This window comes from Quercus lobata, chromosome 5 (genome assembly GCF_001633185.2).
Source record: "Quercus lobata isolate SW786 chromosome 5, ValleyOak3.0 Primary Assembly, whole genome shotgun sequence".
NCBI lineage: Eukaryota > Viridiplantae > Streptophyta > Magnoliopsida > Fagales > Fagaceae > Quercus > Quercus lobata.
The window spans coordinates 49,565,292-49,586,074 of record NC_044908.1 but is presented as its reverse complement, the minus strand read 5'-3'; the positions used below and the strand labels follow the sequence as shown (position 1 = coordinate 49,586,074).

The 20,783-nt window shown below is 33.5% G+C and overlaps 1 long non-coding RNA gene across 1 annotated transcript; it reads right to left on the bottom strand.

Annotated features, from left to right (window-relative positions):
* Nucleotides 1–4,323: 4,323 nt before the first annotated feature.
* LOC115988897 lies at nt 4,324–6,048 on the bottom strand. The gene is made up of 4 exons (XR_004091695.1): nt 5,953–6,048; nt 5,519–5,559; nt 4,467–5,371; nt 4,324–4,394 (listed from the first exon to the last, which is right to left on the bottom strand). It is a non-coding gene; the product is annotated as an uncharacterized LOC115988897 (long non-coding RNA).
* Between the last annotated feature and the right edge of the window lie 14,735 nt (nt 6,049–20,783).

Genomic DNA, 20,783 nt, shown 5'->3' with positions numbered 1-20,783 from the left:
TAGTAAATTATTAGGAAGTGTCCCTTACATCCTTGTGGTATACATCAAGGTGGATTAATTATATAATTGTGTTACTCCTTTACTTTTAGGTGTAGAGGAAGAGCCCATTCGATTTTGGATTTAAATTACGAGAATTAGCAACTAGAGGTTAAGTAGATTTCAGAACATGACATCTCTCAAGACGTGTATATTTATATATATTTTTGGTAAAAATATATTTATATATACATAATTGTAAAAGTGAAGTTTCAAAAACTTATACCGTTGTGTCAATGCTTTATACACATACTTGAATTTTATTATTTCTTGTATATTACTTTGAAACTATATAAGTTAAGAATGACTCAAAACTATATTTGTATTAACAATATTGTAATAAAGAAAAAATGTTTTTAATCGATCAGCTAGACAATCTGCAACATTTGCCAACACATGGTTAAGTGTTAGTCTTCAGCCGATATAGTGTTATTGTGGTGTGGTGCAATGTTATCATTTGTTCTTTGGAGCCAGTGTTGCCTCTCTGAGGTTAGTGTTATTGTTCCCTATGGGAATCACCCACTGAGTGTTTAGTAGCTTATGTCTTTATTTGGCTAATGTTAATGTTTTCCATCTCACACTATTGTTTTATTGTTATCGACCTTTATAAGTGGAAAAATTGTTTATTACTATAATATATTGTTTCTACCTATTTAATATATTTTGGCCAATTAAAGTGGTTACTATTTTATTTACTGATTACAGTGTTATTGTAAATGTTTTCTTTCTGACAGTTTTATTATTGTTAAAGCTATTTGTAAATATTTTGTAAATATTATATTTTGTCAATGATATTTTTTTTTTTTTTTTGAAAGACATCATCATGTTGTGTAATCTCTTATTAAGGTTCTAGCTCACCCCCTTTTTTCTACTATTTTAGATTAGAGCAGTGGAATATCTTTTGGTGGTAAATCATTGGAGAAATAGATTGAAGACTTCTTTTGACGCTATGTTAGTTGATGGACTGTTTTATTATATTTTCTTAGGATAATGAGTTTGGCATTTGTGGAACTCTTTGAGATTGTATGTGGAGACTTTATTATTAAAGTTTTTGTTTTATGGATTTCATCGAAAAGATTTTGATGGTTTGAAGTATATTTGTGGATATTTAATTACACTCTGTTCCATTATATTATTGTTGATTATTTATAAGACAAGTCATGCATCTAAATCCTTGATATGGGTTTTGGGTGCTCTTATAATATACAATGTACTGGATTCATTTGCTGAATTTTGCATTGCTCTTGCTAAGGACATCATTTGTTGCTTGGATCAATGTTCCTAAACCTACAAGAACCAAATTCCACATTTAGCATTACCAAAATCGGATAAAAATTAAATCCCTAATCATATTTTGAGATTTTTTATTTCCTTGTGACACACAAACCCATCAAACTTTTGAGGCAGATCTATTATTTTCTATTGGACTGCAAGATCAAATTATTATGTGCTGCACATAGTAAGAAACAGTATGCTAAACATAGTATTTATAATTGTCAAAGCCAAATAGAAATTGAGAAAGTTCCCATTGAGTTAAAAAAAAATGAAAGTAAAACTCCAGTGTATACTCTATTATTGTTCCAAAACTATTAGAGGTAATTACATCGAACTTTATTTTTCTTTTCTTCTTTTGTTTACATAGAGTTAAACAAATGTCTGATGTAAGAAAACCAGGGACGACTTGATGCATTTGGGGGCCTAAGGCGAAAATTGATCGTCTTGTTTTAGATGCAAAATTATTACTAATTAACATAAACTACGTAGAATTTTTTCTCTTTTTAGAAATTTTATAGACATAAAAAATTTGACAAAATTTTTCATACTTGTTGATGTGGTAGATTAATAGTGGTAAGTAAAATAGTGGTGTTAGTAGTAGACTTAGATGAAAACTAGTAAAAATTTGCTAACTAAACTTTTATTATTATTCTTTTTTTTTTTTTTAGAAGTGCAACATTCACAATATTTTTTACAACAAATCCTAGATTTTAAACTGCTTTTTGTTTTCTATTTGAAAATATCACTATAATTATTTTTTTGCCATCAACAATAAGCTGTAACAACCTGCTACTTAGCATTAGTTGTAAAAGTGTTGTAAAAAATATTGTGGACGTTGCATTTTTCTCTATATTTTTATTTGATTTTCATCTGGTAAAAAAAAATATTTTATTTATTGATTATAAATAACCCTTTTGGTTAAAATTTGGGGGCCTTTTTTTACTTAGGGCCTTAGGCAACCGCATTTTTTGCTCCACCATTCAGCCGGCCCTAAAGAAAACTAAGATGTCAAAGATAAACAAATTGAACAGGTAAAACACAAATATAAAATAAAAATTGTACAACATGAATATGAAGTAAGAAGTTCTTATAGAGATTTCTAATCCTTGAAAACTCTTCTCGTAATCGACAAACCAAATCCTAGTCACCCATAGCTATAAAGTGATCACATTGTCAGCAACCCAAAAAAACGCATATCAGCCACGAACTTTTTATAGAAATCCAATGGAAAATTTGAAGTTGGGGAAAAAGAAAAAATAAGAAGGGAAAGAACACACTTTAGAGGGACTTTCCAAATCTGATGCCACATTGGCAACTTTTTTGAGGAGGTAGAGAAAGAGCAATTGGAAATTTATAGTGTTAAAAATAACTTAGTTAATTGTAGGAGTGACAATTGAAGGGTTTGAGCTTCAAAAGAGCCAATCGGTTTTGAAGGGAAAAATGAAAAGTTGAGAATTGAAAGAGAGCTGAATTAATGGTGAGTTGGATTTCATGAGTTAAAGAATGTGTAAGGTTATTAATAATGCATTGGATTTAATGAGTTAGAGAATATGTAAAGTTGCACTATTTATTTATATATATTAGTATTGTTTATAAATAAATAAAAGGTGACATGGCTAATGATGTGACTCAGTTGGAGTGTAGCAACAATAAATGCTACGCTTTAACTTTTAGATATATATAGATTGATTGTAGATTATCAAAAAAGAAAAAAGAAAAAAGAACTAACCATAGTTCCAACAATCTATTGTTAAGTGTTTGATCTACTCATTTCCTTTTTTTTTTGCTTTCTTGTGTTTTTTGACCTGCATTTATGCTGTTAGCTTGACATATTTAAAGAAAAAAAAAAATGAAAGAAGGGATGGGAAGAGAGAAAATATCGCGGGTGAGGGCAACAAGAGCACTGTAATTGTTCGTGTGGGCTTCACCTTTTTGAGTTTGAGTTCTTAAGCTGAAAACTAAAGCAAATATTTGAGCCAAACACATTGTTGGGTGAGTCAAGAAAAATAGAGAATAAGAAATGAGATATGAGTTAGAGTTTTGATTGATTAGAATTGAATTTTGAAAACTAAGTTTTAACCCGAAAGGGTCAATCAAATAGTTAAGGGAGAATTAAGTTCAATCGTAAATAAGATCTAACACAGCGGCAACAAGGTTTGCTATATTCAATGTAAAATTTTTAAAACACAATAACGAGAAAAATACCTATATGAGATTATTGAGAAAACCAAAGAGCATCTTGATCTCAACCCTATGTCACTCTAGCAAATTCTTTTAACTTGCATCTTAATTCAATAAAGAAACCTTTAAATTTTAGGAAAAGAATATCGATATCTAGAGATAAGAGAGTGTATGGCCTTAGGTCCCTATCAAACTTTGTTTCCCTAGTAGATATATCAGCATTAAATTTTTTTAACATGGGAAATTGGGGTAGCGGAGTCATAAAACCCGAAAACATTCAGCTGCATGGTCCAACAATAAAACACAAGTAGTAAATGATTCAGATCGTTTCAGAGGAAATTACCTGTGCAAGATTCCATGACCTAAAACTCTGCACAAAAGAAAAGTCACCAAAAACTTTCATTATGTAAAGAATAGAATAAGAAGATAGATTTTGAGGGAAAATAACTATAAGTTTCCATATTATTTTCACAAAAATACCACAGGGAGGTGTTGTGTTATATCCAAAAGCCCTGGGGGGGGTTAAGTGTAACACAATTAACCAGTTGACAAATAAAGCAATACCATTTGGGGAGAAGAAAACTCACAAGGTTCGGTTTTCTAAGGGGAAACCACCACACATACCGGGGGTAGAGGGGGTTTGAATATTTTTCCCAAACTAATAACTGTTCAGAAAGCCTTCTTTGCTACTTGTCAGATCTGTACACAATGTCTGAAGAGGAAGGAAAAAAAAATAGAGGGGGAGGGAGGGTATTGAGAAGGAGAAAATACGCACATGGTATTTTACATAGTACATTTAAACTTAATTAGCCTTCATAAATAACATAGGAAAGTGAGGGCGATTTGTGATACCATAACAACAATGAATCTGTGTGTTGTAGGCTTTGGTCCAATGCAAGCACCTGTTCAAACAGATTATAAGGGACATTCATCTTTGAGATCTAGGGACTAAAAGAAATAAAAACTTAACTAACCTGGATAGTTGCATTTTAGCAAATGTTTGTCTTCCCAGTTTGATATTGATCCAAAACTCACCGGCAGGATATTGAAAGGGCAACTGAAACATGGTATATTAAATGGATTCCTGGAACCAGCTCTTGCTGTCCATAAAACCACATTCCTTTTTGTAGCAGCAAACAGCTTCAGGCCCAGTAGATCCACTAGCCCCCATGGACTCCAAAAGTGCCCGATGCATTTAAAAAGATAAATCCAACAATTCACGTATTCATGCTTTTACAGAAAATTTCAGGGGCTCAAGCATAAAGAAAATTTGAATCCCATAAATATGACATCATAATTAGTTACTAGTAATCAATTTGAGGAATCCCATTAGGCCATGATAACATTATAAAAATCCAACTTGAATGTCAATGTATTACAAAATTGATAGAATATTATCAATGTTTATTTTAAGCGACAGAATAGTATGAGGAATTTAAAAAAGAAACCAAGAGAATACCTTTATAATAAGCTAATTCTTATAGTGTAGTTGGAAACACAGTTTTAAGTACACACACAAAAGAACTCTCCCCACCCTAAAAAAAATAATTACAAACTTTTCATTTTTTATAAAAAAATCCCTTTCTTGCAGGACATGTGGACAAAGATGAGAAGGACGAAGAATAAGCAAAAGACTATACATAAGTGGTTGGAGATAGAGAGAGAGCCAAAAACCACTAGGAAACCAAAAGACTCTCAAAGTTATGATGCAATGGGCATTAGAAACCTGAAAGCACAAAAGGAAGCGTGGAGAATCAAAAGGAATTTGTTTCCATTGACATGTAATCAAAGTAAAATGCACTTACACTGATGGCATTCGTTTAAATAACCTAAGATCCCACATATCTTGAGGTATGATGACATGTGCGTTTATTAAATCCTGGAAGAAGAATAGGTGACATAAAAACACTTTCAGAATAAAAGCATGTACATTTTTGTAAATGGACTCAATTATAGAAGGCATCACATAATGGCTTATAAATAAGGATAATGAAAATGAAGTGTGAAATTATGTTCAGGCACTCACATGTGAAATTATGTTCAAAGGAGCACCAAAGCCGCATCTACCTACATGGGAATCAAAACGAACATTAAAGTGGCAGCTCAAACAAACAATTAGAAAAAACTTTCAGGCTATGTTAGTAAATTTCCCAACAATTAGATCTTTTAGGCTATGTTTATTTCATGCTATCAACAAACCAGAGAAAGGTTGTTTATCATCATAACTATAATTCAGTAAGGCCCTTATCAAAAAGCAAAATAAATCAGTAAGGCATAACTTACTAATAAATAATAAAAGTACACAAACAAACAAACAAAAAAGAAGAGTCAAGCTGGGTGAAAATTTAAGGTGCTCAAAGAAAAATAAGTTGAAGAAATATGCAAGAACTCGAACTCTCAATATACTGAGGCTATCAAAGAAGATTGTACAAACAGAACTTACAACTAAATAAAACTTACAATTGCAGTTACTGAGCTGAACATTGGTAACCCATGCAAGAGACAACTCAATATTACTTGCCAACTACAGTCAAACTGCAAACTTCTCTCAAAAAAAAGAGTCAGTTTTAAGTATGAGGATAACAATATTAATTAGAGAAAAACAGAAGACATATACGATCATTAATAGGATCTATAATTTTGTGACACATAAAAAGTTTTCTTGCAAAAAAAGAGGAACTTAAACGCACAAAAGTGCACAGGAGGATCCCTTCAAGAAATTTATAGAACTTTACAATGCCCAAAGAATCAAAAAAAGATAGACCTAGCCCAAAGGAAAAAATCAGGTAACTATTGCTGATTATTCAAAAATAAGACAATATACTTGGAAAATAACTCCCCAGGAATTAGTACGCATTATAAGTGATAAAGATCATGATTCTTGAAAGAAAAAATCCACCCCCCCCCCCCAAAAAAAAAAAAAAAAAAAAAAACCAAAAAAACTCTCATACACACAATTACAATAGAACTGGTATTGAATCATTGCCACATAGCTGGAAAATTAAAAACAAATCTAAAAGATTATTACATGATTAGGGAGAAGGCTAACCGTATAGAAAAATGCTCACACTTTCCAGCATCACTCTTATCCTTACACTAACAAGATCTATAGATATTGAGTCAATCCAAATAAACGGCCCATCTGACTTCGAGACAGTATTAACATTGCTCTTATAATGATTCTCCTCCACCACAATACTCCTCTCCATGTTAGCAAATAATACCATAGAATGCAAATACACAATTTTCTACACCACCCCCCCCCCCCCCAAAAAAAAAAAAAAAAAAAAAAAAAAAAAAAAAAAAACTCAGTGGCATCATTATCATATGCTGAAATTACAATTTAGTGGTAATAAAAGTAATAGACTTGAACACAATTTAAAGTTCCATAGTCACTCACAATATCCTAAGCAAAGTCTCAAAGAAACATGTTAGGGTTTAGCACACCCACAAAGAGCATAAAAAGGTTCAAAGTAAACCATAAACTAATACCCATATAAATAACAAAGCACACATTAGGGTTTTGTCCATATAGAAGTTAGATATATCCCCATGCATTGAGAATAGTTGAGTCAATGTCCACAAACCCACCAATTCAGAATAGTTATAACAACTTGTTATACAAAAATATGAGTTTTATGTTGCCATTCTGAAATTAGCAACAGCATTTCATCATCATTCTGAAATTAGATTTGTTATTGGAAAGCCACACCATGTGAGTTTTGATTCCACAACCTCACCCTATGTCCCACTATTGAGGGAGAAGAAGTGCTATTCAAGCTAGAGCCCATTGGCGAAATTAGGTGATATGCTTACCAAAAATTACTCTAGATTGTTTATAAGACTATTAAACCAAATTTAATAATTTGAATTAATTAATGATGGTCATTTTTAGTTCATGCCAGCACAGCATATGTGACAGTGACATATGAAACAAGGAGTTTAGCATGTCTTTCCAAGAATGTCTACACCTTGCCAAAGGAATACACGTCAACCAGACTACTCATAGAGCAGAAGGATGGTAATTGTGTCTCTTCTGGTAATTGAATGCTTAACATAACTGCCTCTTGGACTAGATCCACAAGATTGAATGTGAAAGTGTTGAACCAAAGCTATGCTAAACATGACCCTTTCTTGCCCAAAGCAAATTGAGGCCTGGTATGAACTTCTCTAGCACTTGTCATGGGCTTTTTCACCTAAACGAACCAGCCCAAGCAAGCCAGTCCTAAGCCTAGTGGCTCGGGTATTCCTAGCTCAATTTCCTCTCTACAAACTAAGCAACTAGCCCTTGCACTGGAAAAATTCCAATTAAAAGGCAACTTACGACCACAAAAGAAAATCTACTTTCTCTAGGTTTGGCTCCATGTAATAACCATTCAGGCAGGAATGCATCTTCTCTCTATACATGGCTTTTCCAAGAAGCCAATGACTTGTACCAATGTATGGCATCATGAAGTTACATCCTTCCAAAACATTATCCAGCAATTCTCAGCCCTAATCATCATCTACATCTTCTCCGATAAGCATCAACCTGATAGCATACACATCCAGCTTTTACCATTCTAGCTGCACCCCACCACAGCTTTTTAAATAAAAATATATTTATTAAAAAAAAAAATTGCTTAACATTCATTTACCCCTCCTTCAGCATCAAAATAGCCATATGCGCAGCATCATCAAGCTCCATATCACCAGTGCACCTAAATGGAAAGGGGAACTTAGTCAATATGAAGAATTGAAAAAACATAACAAAAACAAAATTAAGTGAGAGAGGGTGTGGGGATGGTTTTGACAGATAACTAAAGTTAAGTGAGAGATCCTACATCAGTTATTCTTAAGAAATGCATCCAATTGAATTAAATATGTAGTAAATATAGATAAAAATTAAAGAAATATCGCTACGTGCATTTTAAGTTCAAATTTAATGGCATGGACAAATGTTTATGACCTGTGATATTACCTCTTGTTCTTTACAGAGTTGCACTTGATCTTTAAGCTGCAAAATTAACCATAGCCATGAGACAAGCTTACTAGGACAAGTGAAAGTATGGAAGGTGCATCTCAGCAATATGATGGGTAACCTGGAGGGCTTTTACATGATTCCAAAGGGGTGGCAAGTCAGCGAATCATTTCTCCATAGAAATCTCAAAAGACTTTGCATGCTTGAAAAAGGGGGTTTTCAATAAGTTCCGCCTCTTTGCTTGATCTTTCACCAGACACATTGCAACCATTTCTTTAAAAGACTGATCACATATGGAAATCATGCAATTAGAATATTAATCTATAAGAGAGACATTGAAAGATGGCAACCACCAAAGAACATATCTTTTGAACATGAATACATTAGAAAACTTTCAAAATTACAAATAAACACACAGAAGACAAACCTGTAAACAACTCCAATATTTAATGTGAGAGACTGTATCTTTTGAACCCGAGATCAAATAAAAGCACATATTAATTGGCAGCCAAAATTTTAGGTGATTTGAATTTTGAAAACATTGAGAGAAGGAGGGACAGCTTTGAATCAAAGCAGCCATAACATTCTAGAAAATTAGAGATAATTCACATATTTAGACAGAAATATGTTTAAACCTGTGATATTACCAACTTGAACTCTGATTTGAAGATATTACATCAAAGCCCATGTCAAGAGATCAAAGGCTATATGAGTTGTTGCTCAAAGAACATGAAAAATAAGGGATTATATGAAAGCCATGAGACACCTGAAAATCAAGCTAAGCCAAAACATCATTGTAACGAGAAATTTTAATAAACCTTCACATTGTTTTCAATTACATATACGCAAAAAAATATCGAAAAGGAAAACTTAGGCATTGAAATTGCAGGACACAGTCAACCAATGAAAACTTACACTGGTTTGGCCTGATAATGAAGGTCTCAGTTTGGAGTTTGTCATGCTTGATGAAAACCACAAACTAGCTCAATTCAATGGGATTTGCATACTTTTATTCCTTCTTGTTTTGCACTGCAAGAACCTGGTCAACCATCAAATCAGTAGTTCTAAACAAAATGAACACACGTAAGAGACCTATTTCTTGTGAATTACTGCTTGCATCCATCCCATATTATTAGTCCAGCGTAGAGGATTCAACTTTTTATAGGGATATTATTGTCTTTGAAATAAATAGTTATCATTTTCTAAAACTGCCATCCAAGATTTAAATTGAAATAAAGCAAATAAAAAAGGGTATTTTTTTAATAAAGTAACTGTTAGGAAAGTTATTAATAATCTGCCTATTGGGGTGTCAACATTAATAGTATATTGGGGCATCCTAAAGGAACAGTGGACAAACCACATAGGCCTTACGTAGTACGTAAAGCATCACAAAGCAACAGGAAATAAAAAACTGATTTTCCATCTAATTATCACAGGTCAAAACCTAAAAAAGAAACGGCATGTGTAAATTATATGAAAACATAGGCTAAACACAAAAACATAGATATGCATCTAGGGAATGAAATCTATATCCTACAATCTAGGAAATATGGACATGGATAACGGTACAGTACAACACGGCAATTTTTAAAAAATTAGGACACGGGTATAGCGGGGATATGTATATTCCTAACTTATAAAATTTGTTTTATAACAAAAATATTATTTATTTTTAAATAATTGTTAAAAATCTTTTAGAAGCATTTTAAAGTCTAGCCACTGATACTGTCTATCTAGATAATGAATAAAGAATTGTAAAAAGTTGACTACCTAGCTTGATAGGTGGTAGACTTTTAACTCATAAAAGGCAAAAAAATTTGAAACGAAACATCTATTTACACATCTTTTGTTCAAGTGGGTGGCTGGAGATAAAAGAGATCTTAATGTGTGAAACTGTGAGGCAGACAAAGCAATAAAATGCACACATGGACAGAAAAGGCAAAGGGGCAAAACTGTAAAAGGGAAATAGGATTATAGATCTAAGAGAAGAAGAAGAAGAAGAGATCGGCATGAGAGGTAGTGCATTTCAGCTTTTTATTTTGGAGCAGAAAAATGGTTGGGACACGCATGCAGCTGTGTCCAACAAGTTTCCTGTGCCTTGTACAAAGAAAACATCAATAGAAACAAGACAGGTAGACAAATGTACAAGAGGAAAGTGCAAACGCTTAGTGGCGCAAGCTTTGAATCCACCACATGTAGCAAACTGAATACATATACCCAGCTACAGAGTTCAAGAAAAACGCTTCCAAGAATAAAATTAAAAAAATTCAACTCAGAACAATATAAGAAAGGGAACAACAAAATCAAACCAACCTTACATAAAAGAATGCAAACATAAAAGGATGCAAACGCATCACCCCTAGAATTAAATAGACTATACAAAATAAAAAATAAATACACAAGCATCATTTAACAAAAAATAAATTAATAAAGTAAAAGAGAAAATCAAAAACCCCAATGAACAATTGTTAAAGCTAAAGCAGATCAGAAACAAGTGGTTAGGGTAGAAGCACAATCAAAACTTAGGTAACCTAAAGCAAAATGTTAAAAAGATTATAATAAATAACAGTAAAGAGTGACTAAAAATGAGATTAATAACATGCACTAAGAATGGCAGGGGTTGCAAAACAACAAATAGAAAAACTAGCATATTACCCAACAAAGATAAAGGTGATTCCAATTAACACTGAAAGCCAAGCTCTTCTCTGCTTCCTGGTATTTGGAAACAAGGAAATTAATTAGCAAAAATCCAAGAAGCAAATCCAAAACATAAGTTAAATCCATATAATTCCCCAAAAGCCCAACTCATGCCAGTAGAAGAGAAAGCACTATCTTGATTTCCTTTTACGACCATATTCAGGTCACACTATTATATTACTACCCCACACCTATAAGAGGCATTGTCAAATTAGCTATTGAAATTGATATTAAGGTTGCCAACACAAAATGACCAAAAAATCAAACAAGACAGACACAAAAAAGCATAAGAATCGCATGAGAAATTTCAAATGCTTACGCACTGAGACTGGAGTTAATAATCCACCGAAAAATTGGAAACGAAACCTAGGAAAAGTAACGAAAGAGCCTAATTGCAAATCCACACACACATATGAGCACCATGCAGTGGCACATTACCTATCCTTTTAGACAAAGCAAACAACCCAGAGAAATTTCGCACATTTTCTCACTAGCCAAACAGGGAAATAGAGAACCCAAATATGCCTTTTAACTACTAATGCATGCAAGCAGAACATAATAATCAACCAAATATATGATAATGATTACAACAACATTATGCACACACAATGATCATGATATATCGACTTTCGTATTCAAGGAATCACCCAACAGTAAAAATTTAATTTGTGTAAAATCAAGTCTTAACAGTTGCAAATTTGCAATCATTATTATTGCATCCAAAACCCACTATCATAAAGGGTCCCACATTCTAAATTGCTACATAGGGAAAAACTAATGTATTTTTTTTCTACAAACAAAAAAAATAAAATATAAAACCTCAACAAAACAACTATAAACTTGAATCATACCAGATCTTAAACTTACCTGACAATGTGATATTCTCATCTACCACTCCTATGAACCACAATGAATAAAAGAATGAGAAATTCTGAACTTACCTCTTTGTCAACCAATATCATACCAAGACTGATCAGGTCATGGTCGTTTGATATGTTAACTGCATCCCACATTCGTAAAACTCTTAACTTTCACAGTCGAGTTGTCTTTGTCCACAGATATCTGCTTCAAAGTTGTGTACTCCATTGTGATATAAATCTGTAATATTTGAACACTCTAAACATCAGTAGAGTTTGTATATAACTATGGAGAAAAATCTAGTGTTTGCAAAGATTGTATAAGTGACAATCTAATTTACACTATAAACAACTTGAAATAATTTTAAAAAATAGAATGTGCTACCTCTAGGCAGATTATCAAATATTTCTTTATATGCAATATTTATTGTATGAAGGTGATCACCATAATCATTTTCTACAATATGTACCCTAAGGCCATTTTTACTTGTAACTCTAGAGAGGGCAATATATAACTGTCCATGACTGAAAACTGGTCTATCTAAATAAAGTCCAACACGTTGCAATGATTGACCTTGGCTCTTATTAATTGATAGCAACATGATTTTGTTGTATATGTCTAAATTAACTGCTGCTGTATAGGATGTTTGTCATCAGGATGTAGGAAAAGCAATATGTGTGCATGAGGTAGCCCTCTTTTTTTATATTCAACGGTATAGACAAATGATACCAAAATAGCAAGTTAATTATATCAGTTTAGAGTAATTATGAAGGACCAAAAAGAAAGTTGAGGAAAATAAATGTAAAGAAGTTGGACAAGGGCTACACCGCACATTTAAATTTTTAAAAAGAAAAGAAAAATGAGAACAAATAACTTAGGAACCAAAAAATAGAATCAAGCTGGTTACACACATAATAAAGTTTATAAGAATGAAACAACTTTCAAAAGTACACTACTACTGGAATCACTAAATATTAAAAATAAAATAAATAAAATAAAAAAACTGTTGTAGAAGCAGGTTAAAGAACCAAAAATATATGAAGAATGATATTGCAGAAAAATGCTTCCTTCACATAAACCATACATGTCACTTATATGCTCACTAGAAAACTCTTCATGGCAAACAAAAAATAACCTTGAGCAAATATTCAAAATCCCACAATTTCACTCCCTGTTACAAATAACAGAATAGGTAAGAGGGAAAACAAAGACCCGAAAATAAAACTGAAATTATTAAGTTTAAAAAATAACCAACCATTAAAATTTAGGTAGGATTTCATCTTGTAGGGTTTTCCCAGATTTCAACAAATTTAGAGGAAAAGGGTTATGAATCAAAATTCTTAAATTGACAGCAAACCATAATTGAAGAGAATATTAGGAAAAGAAATTAGTACCTTTGCTTTAATGAAATTAGAAACTCAAGAATGTAGAAAGATTCCACTTCATCTCTGTAGAGAAAGAAATTGAATGATTTAAATACAATAGAGACATGTTTTAAAAAAAGAAAAAAAAAAAAAAAACCATTAACTAAAATATTTAATAAAAATAGTTTTTACTTAATTTAAATTTGGAACCAAACCCAATTAAAATTGTCAAAGTTAAAAACATATAACAAATCTAATTTGCCTTTTAAATCTGTGAAAATAAAAGTCAGAGACAGAATAAGAACCCCATAGGATGCGTTGTTTGAGGGGACTCTTTCGTTCTTGACACCGAAGTCGACTTCATCATCCATCTGGAAATCAAAAAATCAGTGAACTCTGATCTTAGTTTTAGCAAAACTGAGACAAAGTTTTTTTGAGGGATTGAGAGACGTTCTCTATATATCTCCATGAAAGTTTTAGGCTGATACGATGGTCCTTCCAAATGGTAAGGAATTGGGCGAACACAATTTAAGGATGATACTTTCATCTACCAATCTAATTACAATTCTAGCACCTTAACAAGACTGAGAGTACTAACAGAAGAAGATACACCAATACTTCATGCTTTACTAAAAGGATATCGAGGTGAGAAGAATTTAAGAAACAGGGTAGTTCACCTAATGTCCTAGATAATGTTTCCTAACAATTACCTCTAAGAGATCCAATTGGAGCACGTGCAACATTACCTCTAAGATAACAATCTCCCTACATCAATCAAGAAGTCACAACATAGGATTGTCATCAAGGTTAAAGGACTGGATATTACTTTTAACTTTTCCAAGACACCAAGCAGTAAACCTGCAATATTTTCTCAATCTCACACCAAAGACAAAAAGGAAAAGAATTGCAATACTTGTTGACAAAAGTTATTATAAAAAAAAAACTACTATACAACATTAGTAGATAAGCTCGCTGTTATTCAAAAGCGTATTAATCTTGATATACTATTGATAGTGCAGAAGGTGTTAATGACATTTACATATTGCAGTTGCTAGAAACAAACCAAAGGAATGAAAGAATTACATTACCTTCTTTTGAAGCACTCAGAAGATTCAGTTCAACAATAACATCAGCTATATCGGAGCATTCGATGTCCTCAACTACAGTGGTCAACACAGTTAACACTGTTTCGAGTACATGTACGAAGAAACAAAATCAATATCTAACAATTTCGACAGTAAAAGAGAAGGAAGATTACGGACTATATCTCTTACACACACCTGAAAGCCCACCTCATGATAAAGCAAAAACCACAGGTCAATAAATAAGATGTATTAGCAAACTCAAATTGTATTACCAAACTCCACAACAAAGCACAAAAAGAAACTTCCTGGGATATTGGAGAACTTTTTATCAGTATGACGCAGGACAAACCAAAACTCTGTAACAGGAGATTAAAGAACTGGAAAATATGAACATCACCCTGCACGCAAGAATTACACACAGGCGATCAAATCAAGGGAAATTACAATCATCAAGAAACTTGAACAAATTAGAACATAAATGGAATGATAAAGCAGTCATCCATTCACATAAGGAATACAATAAAAGCATCTTAAAACCCGTCGTGGACCATTCTAACCCTTCAATGCTCTATTGTTCCACTCTCTCCGTATGGCCTACATTAAACCTAAAGTACAGCTCTGCAAATTAACTAAACTAGTTCTATCATCTGCCCTCCCCAGGGATGGCACAGAATTTCCATGCAACTCCCTACGCAAAATTCCCCCAAGAGATAAGTGTTTGAGAAAGAACAACAAGCTACAACTAACAATGTATGTCACAATGTTAACAAAGGTCCAATACAATAATTCTAGAATATAACCACCAAAATTAAAAAGTTGATTAGTTAACTGTTGTTATGGCAGTGCCATTGTATAAGCTGTAAATGCATACTGGATGGAAATTTCAACCCTCCACTGTTAAAATGAACACATCATGTTAACAAAATCTATCTTGCACAAGAATAAAACATACTAAGGTTTCTGCCATATAAAGGAAAATCAACAATTTACAAGTGCTTACATCCACATTTGTACCTAACAAAGAAGTGTTTACTGCACATATGACGTAAATTAAACAGTCAACTAAAATTGACATAACATATAAATGACCTGAGTAATGCGAATGTTTTCTTCTTAGTCCTTCTATTTAAAAGACCATAAAGAAGCAAGCATGGAGAATCAAAAGGAATTTGTTTCCACAGACATGTAATCAAAGTAAAATGCACTTACACTGATGGCATTCACTAGTTCTTGTGAATGGTGCAATTTTTAATCAAGTTCAGTGTGCTGGTGTAGGCGTGATGATTAGAGACCATGAGGGGAGAGTTACAGCAGCTATGAGTAAACTGAGTTTCCAACCACTGGGACCTTTCAAGATCGAAGCAAAGGCCACAGAGGAAGGAGTTCTCTTCGCTTGGGAGATGTATACAAGATGTGTTTTTTGAATGCGATTCTAACATAATTTCAGATAGTCTAATGGGGTTGTGTACCCCTCCCATTGTTGTAGCTAACATCCTAACTGGAATCGGCCAAAGGCTTGATGATTTTAGGACTGCTTAAGTCAGCCACATGAAGAGGCAAGGCAATAAACCCCAGCACATATCCTGGAACAACGTGGAAAACATTAATTAGTAGGTAATACCATTTTTAATAAGTGTTTGAAAAGTTATGTCTGACAAGGTATGCTATTTTCCAGTCGAAGCCCACCAAGCGCACTAAAAAAAGGGACACCAGTCAATTGGCTCACCAATTTGCTGCTCCAATTCAGACAGGTTGGAAATTTAATCCTATCAATTAATCCACATTAAATTGATCAACCCTGCTACAATGTGAAGGAATGCAACACAAATTTGATTAATAATATCTCTTCAAACACATATATGGCAGGCAAGAAAAGCAAGCAGCAAGCTACGCCACTTCTGCTAAATACATCAATTACAGCTGGGGTTAGTTCTCTAAAAAAACCAAGTACAACAAAACTAATATGAATTAAAAACTACAAAAGAAACTTCAAAATAAGAGAATCATAAAAGTATAGGAATGATTACAAAATCAGAGTTTAATGAGGATAAAATCAATAAAAGTAGAGGAAACATAAATGATAAATTTTTATGGGAAGGAAGCTAATTAAAGACAAGATCAAGGAAAAAGGGATTTTATGTTGCCATTCTGAAATTAGTAATGACAAAGCAGAAGCATCTCAACGTCATTCTAAATTAGTTTTCTTACTGGAAAGCCACACTATGCAATAAAGTGTGAGAACAGTCTAAGATGATACACGTTCTGGCACTCACATATAAAATTATGTTTCCAAGGAGCACCAAAGCAGCATCTACCTGCATGGAAATTAAAATGAACATTAAAGTGCAGCGCAAACAAACAGTTAGAAAAAACTTGCAGGCTATGTTGGTAAATTTCCCAACAATTAGATCTTTTAGGCTGTGTTTATTTCATACTATCAACGAACCAAAGAAAGGTAGTCTATCATCATAACTATAATTCAGTAAGGCCAAAACATGTACTCCTCCCTAATATTTGAAATCAAAAGCGTCCCCATTCCAGACCCAGTTCCAACACCCAATGACTGACACACCTGAAATCCTAAACCCCCCCCCCCCAATAAAAAAAAAAAAAAAAAACACACATTATTACAAAAACATTTTTCAAAAAGCTAAAAAATTGTGGAAAAATAATAACCCCCAAACATTACCAACCCATTTCACATTACAAACATAAAATTTGAAAGAATTAAAACAAAGTTGTTCGGCCAAAAGATCTGGCCATAAGGACGGGACCTCAAGCTGTCCATGGTCCTAGGCTCCAAGTCCATCAGAACAGCACGAGGCACAAATTTACCAGAACTCGCTTCATTGTAGTACACGTTAACCCTCTCAAGTTGAAATTCCGAGTCACTGCAGTAGCGACTGGTGGAATCGATGACGTGCTAGGCACAAACCACTTCCAAGAACTTGGCACCGATTTGGTTCCCACATTTGCAATATGACCAGGGTAATTAAAGAAGATAAATTCTTGAAATTTTGTATTTTGTGTGCTTGATTTTGTGATTTGTGTGCAAAATACTAGTCAGCTGTACACCTAAGGCAGTAGATTAACAGGGAACAGACAAATGATTAAATAGTTTATAATTGCTTGCATCGAGATGATAACATATGTCATACCACAACTTAGCAAACTATTGGAATGGAGACCACATACTCTATACAATCTATGATATTGTTTTGCCTGCTTCCTACTTTTTCAAACCAAAACTCAAAAATCTGGTCCCATACTACTGCAGAAGACTTTGCATAGACTTTAAAATCAGGCAACAGAAACTGAATAATAAACAGAGAATATATAGTAATAAGCCCAAAATAAACCACTCCATAGATCGAGGTAGAAGTAGTAATAATGTCTAGATGCTTGTTTGGGGACTACTAAGAGCCATTGTTAGCTTAGCCCGTGAATTTGATATTAGAATCGACCCCAAAATCGAAACCTAGGAAAAGCAGTGAAGGACCCAAATATTAGAAAGAATTAAAACAAGCAAAAAAAATGATCCTCAAAATTCTTATGCACGTAGGAGAGATAAACAAATATGACAAGAAAAGAGAGCATATTGCCAAATGAGACTCAATGGCAAAACACCAAAAAATCATGCTTCCTATAAACAGAAAATAAGTGGCAATCCAAACTGAACATGGAATCTCCACCATAACAGGATAACCCAGTTCAACTAAAAGCAAGAAAACATCAACAAAAACCAGATGATAGGATAGATGAACAAGCACTACATAAAAGCGCAAACCCTTAGTGATGTTGGTATTGACTTTTTGCATGAGCTAATTGAAAAACACAGAACCCAGCTACACAGTTTAGAACAACTTTAAATTGCAATAATTTTAAGACTACTCAAAAGGATGTATCATTAACAAGCAACAAAATCATATCAACCTTAGTTAAAGCACTGCAAATGCATCACCCCAAGGATTAAGCAAACTCTAAGAATGCAGCTATAGAAAACACAAATCCCAAGCTCCAATAATAAAATATAGACTAAATATGATTATGTGGAAGATACACGCGCACACACACAAATATATATGTGTGTGTGTGTGTGAGAAAGTCAATAACCCAAAAGGGTCAAACAAATAGTTAAGGGAGAATTAAGTTCAATCGTAAATAAGATCTAACATAGTGGCAACAAGGTTATCTATATTCAATATAAAATTTTTAAAACACAATAAGGAGAATGTACCAATATGAGATTATTGAAAAAACCAAAGAGAATTTTGATCTCAACCCTATGTCACCCTAGCAAATTCTTTTAACTTGCATCTTAATTCAATAAAGAAAACTTTAAATTTTAGGAAAAGAATATCAATATCTAGGTCCCTATCCAACTTCGTTGCCCTAGTAGATATATCAGCATTAAATTTTTTAATCATGGGAAATTGAGGTAGCAGAGTCACAAAACCTGAAAACATTCCCCCGCATGGTCCAACAATAAAACACTAGTAAATGAATCAGGCTCACCATATCGTTTGGGAACAAATCGTTTCATAGGAAATTACCTATGCAAGATTCCATGACCTAAAACTCTACACAAAAGAAAAGTCACCATTAACTTTCATTATGTTAAGAATAGAATAAGAAGATAGATTTTGAGGGAAAATAACTATAAGATTGCATATTATTTCCACAAAAATACCACAGGTAGGTGTTGTGTTATATCCAAAAGCCCTTTGGGGGGGTGGGGTGGGGTGTTAAGTGTAACACAATTAACCAGTTGACACATAAAGCAATACCATATAAGAAAACTCACAAGGTTCAGTTTTCTTAGGGGAAACCACCACGCGGGGGGGGGGGGGGGGTTGTGTTTGAAATATCTTTCCCAAATGAATACCTATTCGGAATGCCCCGTTTGCTACTTGGGAAGGAGAATACGCACATGGTAGTTTCTGCCTAAACCAAAGTAGTTTCAAAATTTTACATAGTGCATTTAAACTTAATTAGCCTTCAAAAATAACATAGGAAAGTGAGGGTGATTTGTGATACCATAACAATGATAAATCTGTGTGTTGTAGGCTCTGGTCCAATGTGAGCACCAGTTCAAACAGATTATAAGGGACATTTATCTTTGACATCAAATCAGAAGGGAATAACAGAAATAAAAACTTAACTAACCTGGATGGTTGCATTTTTCAAAAATTGCTACGTATCGTACCCATACCTATACCCGTTCCATAACGGTGCTTCCTAGTATTTTATACTTATGTCCTATATAAACAAAGAAGCCATGACTCACCAGCAGGATATTGAAGGTCAGCTGAAACATGGAATATTGAGGGAATTGTAGATAGATCCAAGGAACCAGCTCTTGCAGTCAACAAAGCCGCATTCTTTTCTGCAGCAGCAATAGCTTCAGATCCAGTAGATCCATTAGCCCCCATGGACTCCAAGAGTGTCAGATGCAATTACAAAGATAAGTCCACAAAGATAAGTCCAACAACTTATGGATTCATGCTTTTACAAAAAATTTCAGGGGATCAAAAGCATAAAGAAAATTTGAATCCCATAAATATATGACATCATAATTAGTTACTAGTAATCAATTTTAGGAATCCCATTAGGCCATGACAACATTATCAACATCCAACTTGAATGTCAATGTATTACAAAATAGATAGAATATTATCAATGGTTAAGTGTTACGATGGTATCTACGGTATTTTAAAAAAGGAACCAAGAGAATAACATTAAAATAAGCTAATTCTTATAGCGTAGTTGGATACACAGTTTTTAAGTACTCACACAATGGAAGTGTTATGAAGCATCTATTAGAAATAACATTTTAGCACAAGAAAAGAGCTCCCCTTACCCCCAACAAAAAAAATTATGAACTATGCATTTTAATTAAAAAAATCTCCTTCCTTGCAGGACAAGTGGACAACGATGAGAAGGAAGAAGAAGAAAAGACTATATAAGTGGTTGGAGGTAGACAACGAGCCAAAACCACTAGGAAACCGAAAGACTCATGACTATGATGCAATGGGCATTAGAAACCGAAAGCACAAAAGGTTTTGCTGTAAATGTTATGGCAGTGCCATTGTATAAGCTGTAAATGCATACCTATACCCGTTCCATAACAGTGCTTCCTAGTATTTTATACTTATGTTGTGTTTAAACAAAGAAGCCATGACTCACCAGCAGGGTATTGAAGGGCAGCTGAAACACAGAATATTGAGGGAATTGTAGATAGATCCAAGGAACTAGCTCTTGCAGTCAATAAAGCCGCATTCTTTTCTGCAGCAGCAATAGCTTCAGATCCAGTAGATCCATTAGCCC